The sequence below is a fragment of the Mesocricetus auratus genome, unplaced genomic scaffold (assembly GCF_017639785.1).
Source record: "Mesocricetus auratus isolate SY011 unplaced genomic scaffold, BCM_Maur_2.0 Super-Scaffold_100004, whole genome shotgun sequence".
NCBI classification, from domain to species: domain Eukaryota; kingdom Metazoa; phylum Chordata; class Mammalia; order Rodentia; family Cricetidae; genus Mesocricetus; species Mesocricetus auratus.
The window spans coordinates 76,209,283-76,221,143 of NW_024429189.1; the positions used below are offsets into that span (position 1 = coordinate 76,209,283).

At 39.8% G+C, this 11,861-nt stretch overlaps 1 long non-coding RNA gene across 1 annotated transcript; it reads left to right on the forward strand.

Annotated features, from left to right (window-relative positions):
- The first annotated feature begins 420 nt into the window (after positions 1 to 420).
- On the forward strand, positions 421 to 3,001 carry LOC121140219. The gene is made up of 2 exons (XR_005877017.1): positions 421 to 741; positions 2,753 to 3,001. It is a non-coding gene; the product is annotated as an uncharacterized LOC121140219 (long non-coding RNA).
- Positions 3,002 to 11,861: the final 8,860 nt, after the last annotated feature.

Below are 11,861 nucleotides of genomic sequence, written 5' to 3' on the forward strand. Positions count from 1 at the left end.
TTTGTCAGGGCATTTTTTAACCTTATACTCTCTCTCTCTCTCTCTCTCTCTCTCTCTCTCTCTCTCTCTCTCTCTCTCTCTCTCTCTCTGCCAGGTTTATATTTTCTTTGGATTCTTGTGTGTTAGAATGTATCACTTCATCTATATGTGTTTCTTGTGCTTTTTCTTTGGCTCTTTGTGTTATGTTTGTTTTGTTCTATTCTGGATTGTTTTTGTTTTAATTATTTCATTTTACTATTTTTCTGTTGGAGCCCCGGAGACCTTTAAGTTGTAGCAGAACTAAGTGGCAGTTTGAATTGAAACAATTGGAATTGAAAAGTTATTATGAACAAACTGGTCATGCATACATTGGTTCCTGGAACAGGCTAAACATAAGGTGTTCTATAAGAAATATTTCCTTCTGTACCCAGGCCCGGTACTTTCCATTGCCCCTGTCCTCATCCCCCGCCCTGCCTAAACTGCTTTATAAAAATGAGACCTTGCTAGCTAATAAACGAAGCCTTGACGCAACTCAGACTGACTCTTTCTTTACGCGCTTGGCTTCCACTTCTCTCTCCCCCCGTTTGACTCCTACAGGTGACACCCGCTCGAGACCCAGTAAATAACCTGGCCTGCTGGACGGGTCAAGTGGCGCCCATAACGTGGGGCTCGAGAAGCGGTGGGCACAGGACAACCTGAAGCAGCAAGACTGACCGGTCGATTGGGTACAGATCGTCTGCACCGCTCGTGCAGCGACTGGAGGTAAGTGTGTTGTCCAGAATTGAGTCATGGGAAATACGGCTTCTAAAGAGGCCCTCTTTATTAAGGAGATAAAGAGCATGCTAAGGGAGAGGGGCATTAGAGTTAAGAAAAAGGATTTATTAGATTTCTTTTGTTATGTTGAGGAAATATGTCCATGGCTGGTCCTCAGTGGGCCAGATATTCATCCCCTTACTTGGAATAAAGTAGGGAAAGATATAAATGAGGTTCTTAGACAAGGAAGAGAAGTCCCAGAATCATTTTTCAGTTTTTATGGAGTTATCAGAGATATTTTAAAAGAATCAGATTCAGAGGGAAAGGTCTCCCATCTTCTGGCCCTGGCAGAGGATTTTATCAATGAAAGAGAGGATAATAGAGAAAAGAAAAATAATCATGAAGGTCCACTATCGGACAAGATGCTTAGGGCAGATGAAGGAGATAATCTAAAAAAGATTGTTAATATAAAAGGAGATAAGGTGTCCTCTCGGTCCCCCGCCACCTCTCGGAGCCCCTCCATCATTGATGAAAAAATCCCAGATAAGAATCTGGCCCCTCCTTTAATCCCGAAACCCTCAAAGTTGCCAATTAACTCGTTGTATCCTGTAATTCATAAAGAACAGGGCGATGACTGGCTAGATCCTTCAGAAGAAATAGACTTAGAGGAAGAAGCAGCTAAATATGAAAGTGGGAGATACAACCCTCCACTTGCAGCACCGGTGAATACCCGCCCAGGGGACTCAAGACGACTACATTGGTCTTGCTCCCCTCCATATGTTTCCAGCACCTTTTCCTCCGTCCCTCCCCAGCCATGGGATAATAAGGTCCCCACTATACAGCCCTCTCCCTCGGTGGTTGCTCATCTGGTTGCCTCTAAGAATGTGTTAAGTGCCCAGATATCCCAATTACAGGGCGTCCTCTCCCTCCAACAAGAATTGCGAGATTTAACCTCACAGGTTTCTGCTTTACAGTTAAACCTGTTCTACCCTGCGGGGACTAAACTCCCACAGGAATTAGAAGGCATAAAGAAAAATAAAATGAAGTCAAAATCAACCCCTCTTGCTTTTCCAGTCGTTACTCGATCTAGACAGACAGAAACACCTGCTGACCCGGCCGCAGATGCCACCTCAGCAGATGAAGAGGGGGAAGACAGTGAGCCACCTGAATCTGATGAGGAGAAAGACCCAGTAACATCTCCTACTAGCTCAGGATCACGCATTATTAAGACCTTAAAAATTAGACATTTAAAGGAGCTCCATTCAGCAGTAAAAAATTATGGTCCCACGGCTCCATTTACCCTATCCATTCTGGAAGGCTTGGGACAGGGCGGAAGCCTCCTCCCTGCTGAATGGGAAAAAATTGCGCAATCAGCGTTGACTCGAGGCCAGTTCCTTACATGGAAGGCCGAGTTGTTGGAGAGACTAGAGACACAGGCAGATATAAATAAACGTAATACTGCTACTACCTCATGGACCATAGATAAGTTAACAGGTAAAGGCAAGTATTCTTTGGAAAACAAACAACAGACCCTACCCATTGGGCTGCTCAATCAAGTTACGCACGCTGCCCTAGCGGCATGGCGGGCTATACCAGCTGCAGCATCATTGGGTACCTCTCTCTCCAAGGTAGTCCAGGGGCCTAATGAGCCATATGCGCAATTTGTGGGCCGTCTGCTAGAGGTGGCTGAAAGACTATTAGGAGAAAACGGTGCTGATGATGTTATTATAAAACAATTGGCTTTTGAAAATGCCAACTCAGCATGCAAAGCTGTATTGAGAGGGAAAGTAAAAATCTTAGACCTACACGGTATGATCAGGCTTTGTAACGATGTTGATCCTCTTGACCACAAACTTTCAAAATCTATTAGTCTGGCCATTGGAGCCATGATTCAGTCATCTGCAGGAAGGTCCAATATGACAAGAACCTGTTTTAAATGTGGAAAGCCAGGCTGATCAAATCCCTCTCTGATAAGACCCAGGGAAAACCTCCCTGAGGAAAAAATATCTTATGGTTGCAGGAGCGGCCCGATAGAGGATGCAAAGGATCCTGTTTGGAGACATCAGCTTTCTAGATGGAACACTCATCCTGATATTAATAGTCGTGGTGGTGCTCTGCTGCTGCTGGTGGCTGCGATGTCATGTGCCCGGAGAAAAACGCACCTGTTGCTGCTGAGATGCTTTGGATAGGATTGGTAATATCTATCTTCTTGAGCACCCAAGCCAAAACGTCTGCCTTGACCCGCTGATTAAACAACTGAGGCCAACAAGAAGTGCAGAAGATATTCTTTGGATTGGATCCCTTATATGGAGTTCTTTTTGTATTTTAATGTTTATAGTAGTATCTTGCTGCTGCTTTTGGCTACGGTGTCATGAACCAGGACAGGAACGCTTATGCTGTCTAGTTTAAGGGCAAAACTTTGAAAGATTATCATAAAAATGAGGGCTGATGATTTTTATACTACAAGCCTGGATAGTTGATGCTAAAAATATGATGCTCTGGGCAGTGACCAGGGCTTGGCCAGTTCCCATGCCAGTTCATTTTAATTCTTCACTGTTACCTACCCTGTTTTCTACTTCCTGTGATATGGATGCGCCCTGCATACCCGCCCCAGAACAAAAGATTGAGAGTTTTAATTTAACTAGTATCCAGTTAAATGGTACTATGTGCTTTTCTCTTAAAAGAGGCTCTCCTTGCATCAGACTCAAAAGGGATAATCTCACTAACTGGAAGGATCCCTTGGTGGATAGTAGAGTGGGGATGGACATATTGAGTGCAGCGCTCGCGCTGATAGCCGCGGGGCAACAGAGGGCTCTGGACAGAGCACCAAAGGATCAAAGTTAAATGTCACCACATTGGCCGTGAGAGTTAGCTCCCTGGTGCCCAGGCCGAGCAATTATAGCAACAACAATGCAATAGCTTTTAAAGCATCACCCCACTGTATTACTGAGTTTTCATTTCCACCAGTCTTTACTGCTTGCCAGGCCAAGACCTGGGAACAAAAACAAGTCTCTTTTGGATTTTCCTTATCCCCATCTATGAAGCAGTATATTTATAATAGTAACAACATTGATTCCTCCGTTCAAGCGGGATGGTCTTGGTTTCAATGGCTGTTGTCTAATGAATTGGGTGCAACTGCAGACATTTCTGCCCTGGCGCTTTTACAACCTACCACATTCCAGTTGCTAAATGTTACTGGCACAGTCCAAGAAAAGGGTTTTGACAGAAGGCTCCGTATTGATCGGGAGCAGGAGATAGCCAATCATACACTCCCAGGAGCTGCAGTGTGTGTACTCCCTCCCTTTATTTTTTTACTTTCTAATGATAATAAGGGGTCTACTAAGCTTGATTGCAAAAATGATTCAATACAATGTTTTCTGTCTGAATGTTGGAATGGTAGTTTTGGGTTGGCAGTGGTACTACGAATACCCACGTTTGTACCTCTTCCCGTAGAAACAGACCCAAACCATTTTCCTGTCACCCTGCTCCTTCGAGAACGACGTGACTTTGGGATCACTGCTGCCATTGTTTCTGCCATTGTTCTGTCAGCCACGGCTGCTGTTACGGCCGGAATAGCCATGGCCAATCAGGTCCAGACGGCATCCACTATTAATGAGATTGTTAGCAAAACAGCAGATGCTTTGGTTACACAATCCAGAGTTAATAAACATATAACATCAGGGATTATAGCCGCCAATCAGAGGATTGATTTTGTACAGACCCAAATTGATGAATTAGCTAGCTTAGTACAAATCGGCTGTGTTGCATATCAGAAGCATGTATGTATTACTTCCCTCCCTTTTAATAATTCCAGAAATGAAAGTTTAAGAATTGGCCAATACTTAGCAGGTAACTGGTCCCTAGAAGGAGAAATATTATTACAGGAACAATTATTTCAAATTGCTGTTCTAAATAATACCCGTGTACAGCCCATTACCCTTGGACAATTTAGTGATTGGCTTTATTCTGCTTTTTCCTTCTTTAAGGAATGGATAGGGGTGGGATTGTTCCTTGTTTGTTGCCTAGGAGGATGTGTATTATGTTTTTGGCTGATTTGCCGCCTGAAAGCCCAAACTTCTCGGGATAAGAAAATTATATTACAAGCCATGATTGCTTTAGAGAGTGGTCGCTCAGCTCAAACTTGGCTGGCAACTTTGGAAAAAGAAGAACGCCCTTCTAATGTTGCTTCTGAACCTATTACCCATGATTCCTCTGGAAAACCCCCTCCTCAAACCCACCTTAGATTTACAGTCCCCTCTGGCCCGGGTACAGGACGAAAATTCTGGAGGAAGTTTTAAATTTGGCCTTTTAGATCTAAAAATTTGACCCTTTAAGATCTATCCCCATGGTGCCTTAAATTTTGTGCACCCCATGAGACGATAGACTGGAAAGTCAGTGACGGAAGAGTCGTTTAAGTCTAGATTCACCTAAGACAGGATAATCCTGGTGGGGAGGATGATCCAATGACGGGTAAGAACCTAGCAACGATCTTCTAACAGGCTCAGTCTCTCTCATTGGATTCTGACAAGAGCAGGTGAGGCGAAGAAATCCTTGACACTGAGGCCTTGCACGCTGAGGACTTGCTTCCATTGCACCAGCTTAGGCTCAGCCGGATATTAAGATTCGTCTTGAAAGACCTATTAGCTCGTCAGTTATTAATCGCACACTTCGGCACCTAGATCCCAAATTAATCTGCCTAAGATTTTATTAGAGAGGGGGGGAGATGTTGGAGCCCCGGAGACCTTTAAGTTGTAGCAGAACTAAGTGGCAGTTTGAATTGAAACAATTGGAATTGAAAAGTTATTATGAACAAACTGGTCATGCATACATTGGTTCCTGGAACAGGCTAAACATAAGGTGTTCTATAAGAAATATTTCCTTCTGTACCCAGGCCCGGTACTTTCCATTGCCCCTGTCCTCATCCCCCGCCCTGCCTAAACTGCTTTATAAAAATGAGACCTTGCTAGCTAATAAACGAAGCCTTGACGCAACTCAGACTGACTCTTTCTTTACGCGCTTGGCTTCCACTTCTCTCTCCCCCCCGTTTGACTCCTACAGGTGACACCCGCTCGAGACCCAGTAAATAACCTGGCCTGCTGGACGGGTCATTTTTCTTTAGATACATTTTTGTTTTCTCCTGAGAGACAGAAAGGGTGTAGATTCAGATGTGAGGAGAGGTGGGAAGGATCTTGGAGGAGTTGGGGAAGGGGAAACTCTAATCAGAAAAATATATGAAATAATCTATTTTCAATAAAAGAAAATAGGGAAAATATTTTTTCTACATGAAAATCCCCACCACACTGTATGTTACAAAAATGTCATGTATGAAAAAAGAAAGTATGTTTTGTACTTGACAGCAACTCTTTACTCCCTAAGATATAGAAATTAATTGGCATACAAGTCCTTCACCCAAGACTCCTAAGCTTCATAATTTTGGTAAGTTCTGTTAATTTCACATTTTAAGATAGTTAAAACTCTTATTTATTGTAATTTATGCTTACAGATTCCACATGTATCAATCTCCATACCAAACTAGCAACTTTTTGTGTCTCAATATTAAGTGGAGTTTATCATTAAAGATTTCCCTGAGTCAAATTCCTTGAAGTGTCCATTGCTTTCTATTTGTAGGTATCTCTAGGGAGGTGTGGCATTTCTTGTACCACCAATTTTTAGTGATTCTAGCCATGTTTCTTCCAATTATGTTCTCTCTCCTTTTTTCTTTATTTCCTTTTGAAATTTCATGAACTAGAATTCTAATTCTAGCTCATATATCTCTTCCACATTTCCTTTTCTTTTTGTTACTCATTGCTTTATTTCAGACACATCCTTTAGAGAACCCTCCAGCTCAGAATGTCTGAAATGCTCTCAAATCCACTGAGGTCTTGAGTTTTTATACCTGAGTACTGTCCAATTCTAGATATTTCAGTTTACCCTTTTTACTTTTCAGGTATCTTTATCTTCTGAAAGTGTATTAGGCTATGTACTTCAACCCTCCATGGTGACTTTTCATTATCCACATTCTTCTCCCTTTAAAAAATTGCATCATTTCTTCATTTTGGGTATATACACTGCATATATAAACATACAAATTATTTTAGAAATGTGATTTAAGGGGGTTTAAAATACTTTTGACAGGAACTCTTGTTAATGAGTCTAGCAACTAGGTCAATTTAATCCTATTTCAAATTCTAAAATGATCTGAAATTAAGTTCAGCTCTTTCAAGGTACATTTGACTTCACATTCACATGTGCTCCCAAAGAGACTGTCCAAATTTTCTTAGTCTTCCAGAAGCTGTCTCTAGGAATCAAAATTAGTGGCTATCAATACTGGCTTTTACTCTGCTCTTGCCTATTTTTCGCTTTGCTATATTCCACTTGTATGATAATGTATGTTTTAATCTGGGTTTCCTTTTCTTAGTAAACTATTTGATAGGTGTTATATGTCATTATCAAAGGTGATGTCATACTTAATACTTCTTAGTTTGCAATTAGTTTAAGCCTCTATTTCTTCCATTTTTAATGTATGCAAAGAAATGATATAATACTTGATATATTTTCTCTTATCTAGGTGCTATTTAATTACTAGCATTTGGTTTTAGCCTATGGCTATTTCAAGACTGTACTCTGAAAAGATTAGAGATTGAGGAGACAAGAAAATTGATTGAAATGAATCTTGGACAAGGGAAAATATGGGAAGAAAAACAAGGATTATTTTTATTCTGAACTATGGGAGTACAAAACAGGGGATGATGAGATTTATCAACACTTAGCTAAAGGGAGGTATGGAAATATATTGCTTATGATCTAATAAAACTTGTCTGAATATCAGAATGCAAAGCTAGCCACAGCTATAGAGGCCAGGCAGTGGTGGTACACACCTTTAATCTCAGCAGCCATACTAGTCAGCAATAAAAGCCTGGCAGTGGTGGTGCATGCCTTTAATCCCAGCGCTAAAAAGGTATATAAGACAGGAACAGAGTCTCAGACCAGGCAATTAGTCTCCAGTTACATTGAGGACAGGGACACCCCAGCTTTGGTAGAGGTAAGAGCTCTATGGTGGTTGGTTGCTGAACCCCAATATCTGTCTCTGGGTTTTTATTATTTATGTTACAGGGAGGGGCAGCACTTAATTCCACTCTAGTTAAACATCTTTCTGGGTCTGAGAAACCAAAGATAGTTAGCTCATTAAAAGTATCAACAGTACTTTTACTAGTTATTGTTCCTGTAAAGTCCCAATACACACTTTCTACTGCTCTCTTGGTCTTCTCTTCTGGTTTTATGAAGTTACACTTACACACATTTTAAAGCTCCATTAAAATTATATCAACATTTTTCATCATGATATTTTCATATCTACTACCCTACTGTTCTCTTCCCCTACTATTTATTTTGGTATTACCAATTACTTCATTGCTTTCAGACTATTTTTAAATTTTCAATCATTCTAGTTTCCTCATGTGAGAAAAAAAAAGTCACATTTGTCTTTCTGTGCTTGTGTTTTATAGCCCTGTAACAATCTTCCTCCTAATATCTCCAAATTACTTTATCCTTTTTTTTTTCTTAATAGAACACACCGAAGCATCTTATATAGCTTTCTAACAGCACAGACACTGATGTGGAGGAATATGAGGTTACTTTGTTCAGTCTAAATAAATGTCAAACAACTGTAAGAGTCTATTCTTTCAATGCCATCTTGTTTTACATAAACAGAAATTCCACAAGAGCAACAGCTGTATCTTTTAAATACCTTCTCAAGGCATGACAAATAGCAAAAGCTTTAAATAAATAGTAAGTAGGAATAAAATTTCCAAATAAATGGATTGAAACTCCATCAATTGCTATGAGTGACACAGGGGCTACATTTACAGTTGCCTGGATGAAGCATACACATCCTTAGACTGCTCAGCCACGCTACCCGGCTAAGGATATACATCATTAACCACGGTGTGCACAAACATAAGGTAGAGTTTGGTAAATCTTTGTCAGCAAGTAACTGCACCATTGAGTACTCATTATGTTTCTTCCTTTTTTGGGGAGGTGGGTTTCGAGACAGGGTTTCTCTGTGTAGCGTTGGAGCCTGTCCTGGAACTTTCTCTGTAGACTAGGCTGACCTCGAAATGACAGAGATCCACCTGGCTCTGTCTCCCGAGTGCTGGGGTTAAAGGTGTGTGCCACCACCACCTGGCCCTCATGATGTTTCTAGACTCACTTATTATCTTATTTCATTCCTGTCATTACTTCATGCATAAATATTATTCTGTTTCACTCACAGTAACTTTATTACAAAGTCTAAACATCATTCTTATTTTAAAGTGAAATAAACAAGAATTCTAGGAATTAAATAGCATACCTAAGTTCACATATTCAATCAAATGTAGACCTGAAATAAAAATTGATGTTTTTATTTTCTCTATCATCAATAGTCATATTTATTTATAGTTCCTCATGTTAGTTCAAGTAACATTTGGATACTACTTCCCTTGAGAGAACAATGGAGCTCATATTGATTGTTTATTAATGAAAGCCCTCACTTGAGTAAGGCTGATTAGTAGTGATGGGGTTGTCTTTCTATATGTTTCTCATATTGGCCAAAGTGTTTTATTCATTAACCAATAAGAGAACATAATGGGTAAATACAAGGTGGAGCTGAAGGGACACAGTTACTCAAGGATCAGAAATATCTCATGTCCTTGTTTGCTTTTTTATCATTATATACAATCATTTGAGTAATCAGATACATAATAGAGAAACTGTTATGGGTAGCTGATTTGTTCAGAAAGTAAGGCAACATATTGCATAAGGGGATACACTATTACCTAAGGGACAATCTCCAATTTCATACATCAAAATGCTACTTTTTTTTTTGCATTTTAGCTAATAACAAATGGATTTTGAGATGAAAAGTGACCAAAAAGTTTTTGAAGAACTTTGTGGTAGTACGTATTATGAACTAGGTCCACTTTTATCTTGCTCAAATCATTCTATTACATCTTTAATTTTTAAAACTTATAGTGTAATGAGACTTAAAAATAATTTACATTTAGATTCTCTTTGAATTCTGTCAGATCAGTTTGTGTTACTAAACATTAACTGAAAAATAGCATCTATCCAAAAATATGATAAAAATATGAAATTTGAGAAATCTAAAACTATTTTGGGTGTACAACCCAGTCTCTTGAGGTATTTGTAGACTTTGAAAACAATTCTTCATTTGATATTAAACACATGGCATTGAAGTTCTGAGAAAAGTACATCTCTGATTTCGGATTTCCGTCACCAATTTATATTTACTAAGCACTCTCAAACCTCATTTATTTGAATATTACCTTGTTCAACGGAAGAATGCTTAATATATAAAGTATCTACTAAAATATTACAACAATAATAAAAATGAGTTAAAATATGAACTTATAAAGACATATGACAGTTTTATAATTTTACTTCATATTTATTTGCCCAGAGTTTTTACCATATAAAATAATAACACCTCATTTGGCATAATGTATTAATATGATAACAGAAACAGAAAGTATAAAAAGAATAAATGTAAGTTTAGACGTTTTTTCCTAAATAGTTTCCTAAATGTCCTTTTCTACATGCTCACTGAATGAGAAGCAGTGTGTGTGTGTGTGTGTGTGTGTGTGTGTGTGTGTGTGTGTGTGTGTGTGTGTGTATTTAATTATAAGTTCCATTAGGAACACTTTCTTGCTGGGCAGTGGTGGGCCATGCCTTTAATCCCAGAATTTGGGAGGCTGGGAGGCAGAGGCTGGCAGATCTCTGTGAGTTCGAGACCAGCCTTGTCTACAGAGCAAGTTTCAGGACAGCCTTCAAAACAATACAGAGAAACCCTTTCTTGAAAAACCAAAAAGAAACAAATCAAAACAAAAGAATACTTAGAATTGTTCTCTGTTTTTAAATTTAAAAACACTTTATTTTTTTAAATTTATTTATTAACTTTATTTTAATTTAAAACAATCTTATTTTACATACCAATCCCAGTTCCCTCTCCCTCCTGCCCTCCCATGCCCCCCACCAACACCCCCATCCCACCCGCTATCCACTCACCAGGAAGGATAAGGCCTTCCATGGGGGATCATCAAAGTCTGTTACATCATTTGGAGCAGGGCCTAGGCCCCATGTATCTAGGCTGAGAGAGTATACCTCAATAGGAAATGGGCCCCCATAGTCCATTCATGCACTAGGGATAAATACTGGTTCCAGAGGCCCCATAGACTGCCCAGGCCTCCCAACTGTCACCTACATTCAGGGGGCCCAGGGGGGTTGGTCCTACGCTGGCTCCCCTGCTGTCACACTGGGGTCAGTGAGCTCCCACTTGCTCAGGTCAGCTGTTTGTGTGCATTTCCCCCAGCATGGTTTTGACCCCTTTGCTCATTATTCCTCCCTCTCTGCAACTGGATTCCAGGAGTTCAGCACAGTGCTTAGCTGTGGATCTCTTCTTCTGCTTCCATTAGCTACTGGGTGAAGGCTCTAGGATATTATTTAAGGTAGCCTTCTCAGTGTCACACGGAACTTTCTCTAAAATTGATCACATACTCACTAATAAATGAATCCTCAACAGACACAAAAAGATTGGAATTAACCCTCTGTATCTTATCAGATCACCATGCTTTAAAGTTAGAATTCAACAACACAAATTGCAGAAAGCCTTCAAACTCATGGAAATTGAACAATGCTCAATTACATCACTCCTGGGTCAAGGAAAAAAATAAAGAATAAAATTAAAGACTTCCAAGAATTCAATGAAAATGAAGACACAACACACCCAAACTTATGGGATACATAGAAAGTGGTACTAAGATGAAAGAAAGTTCATAGCACTAAGTGCCCGCATGAAGAAACTTAACAGCACCCCTGAAACCTCTAGACGAAAAAGAAGCAAACTCACCCAGGAGTAGGCGCCAGGAAATAACCAAATTGAGGGCTGAAATCAATAAAGTAGAAACAAAGAAAACAATACAAAGAATCAATGAAACAAAGAGTTGGTTCTTTTTGAAAGTGAACAAGACAGAGAAACCTTTATCCAAGCTAATCAAAACGCAGAGAGAAAACATGTGAATCTAAAAAATCAGAGATGAAAAAGGGGATAGAATTATTCTTGAAAGTGTACA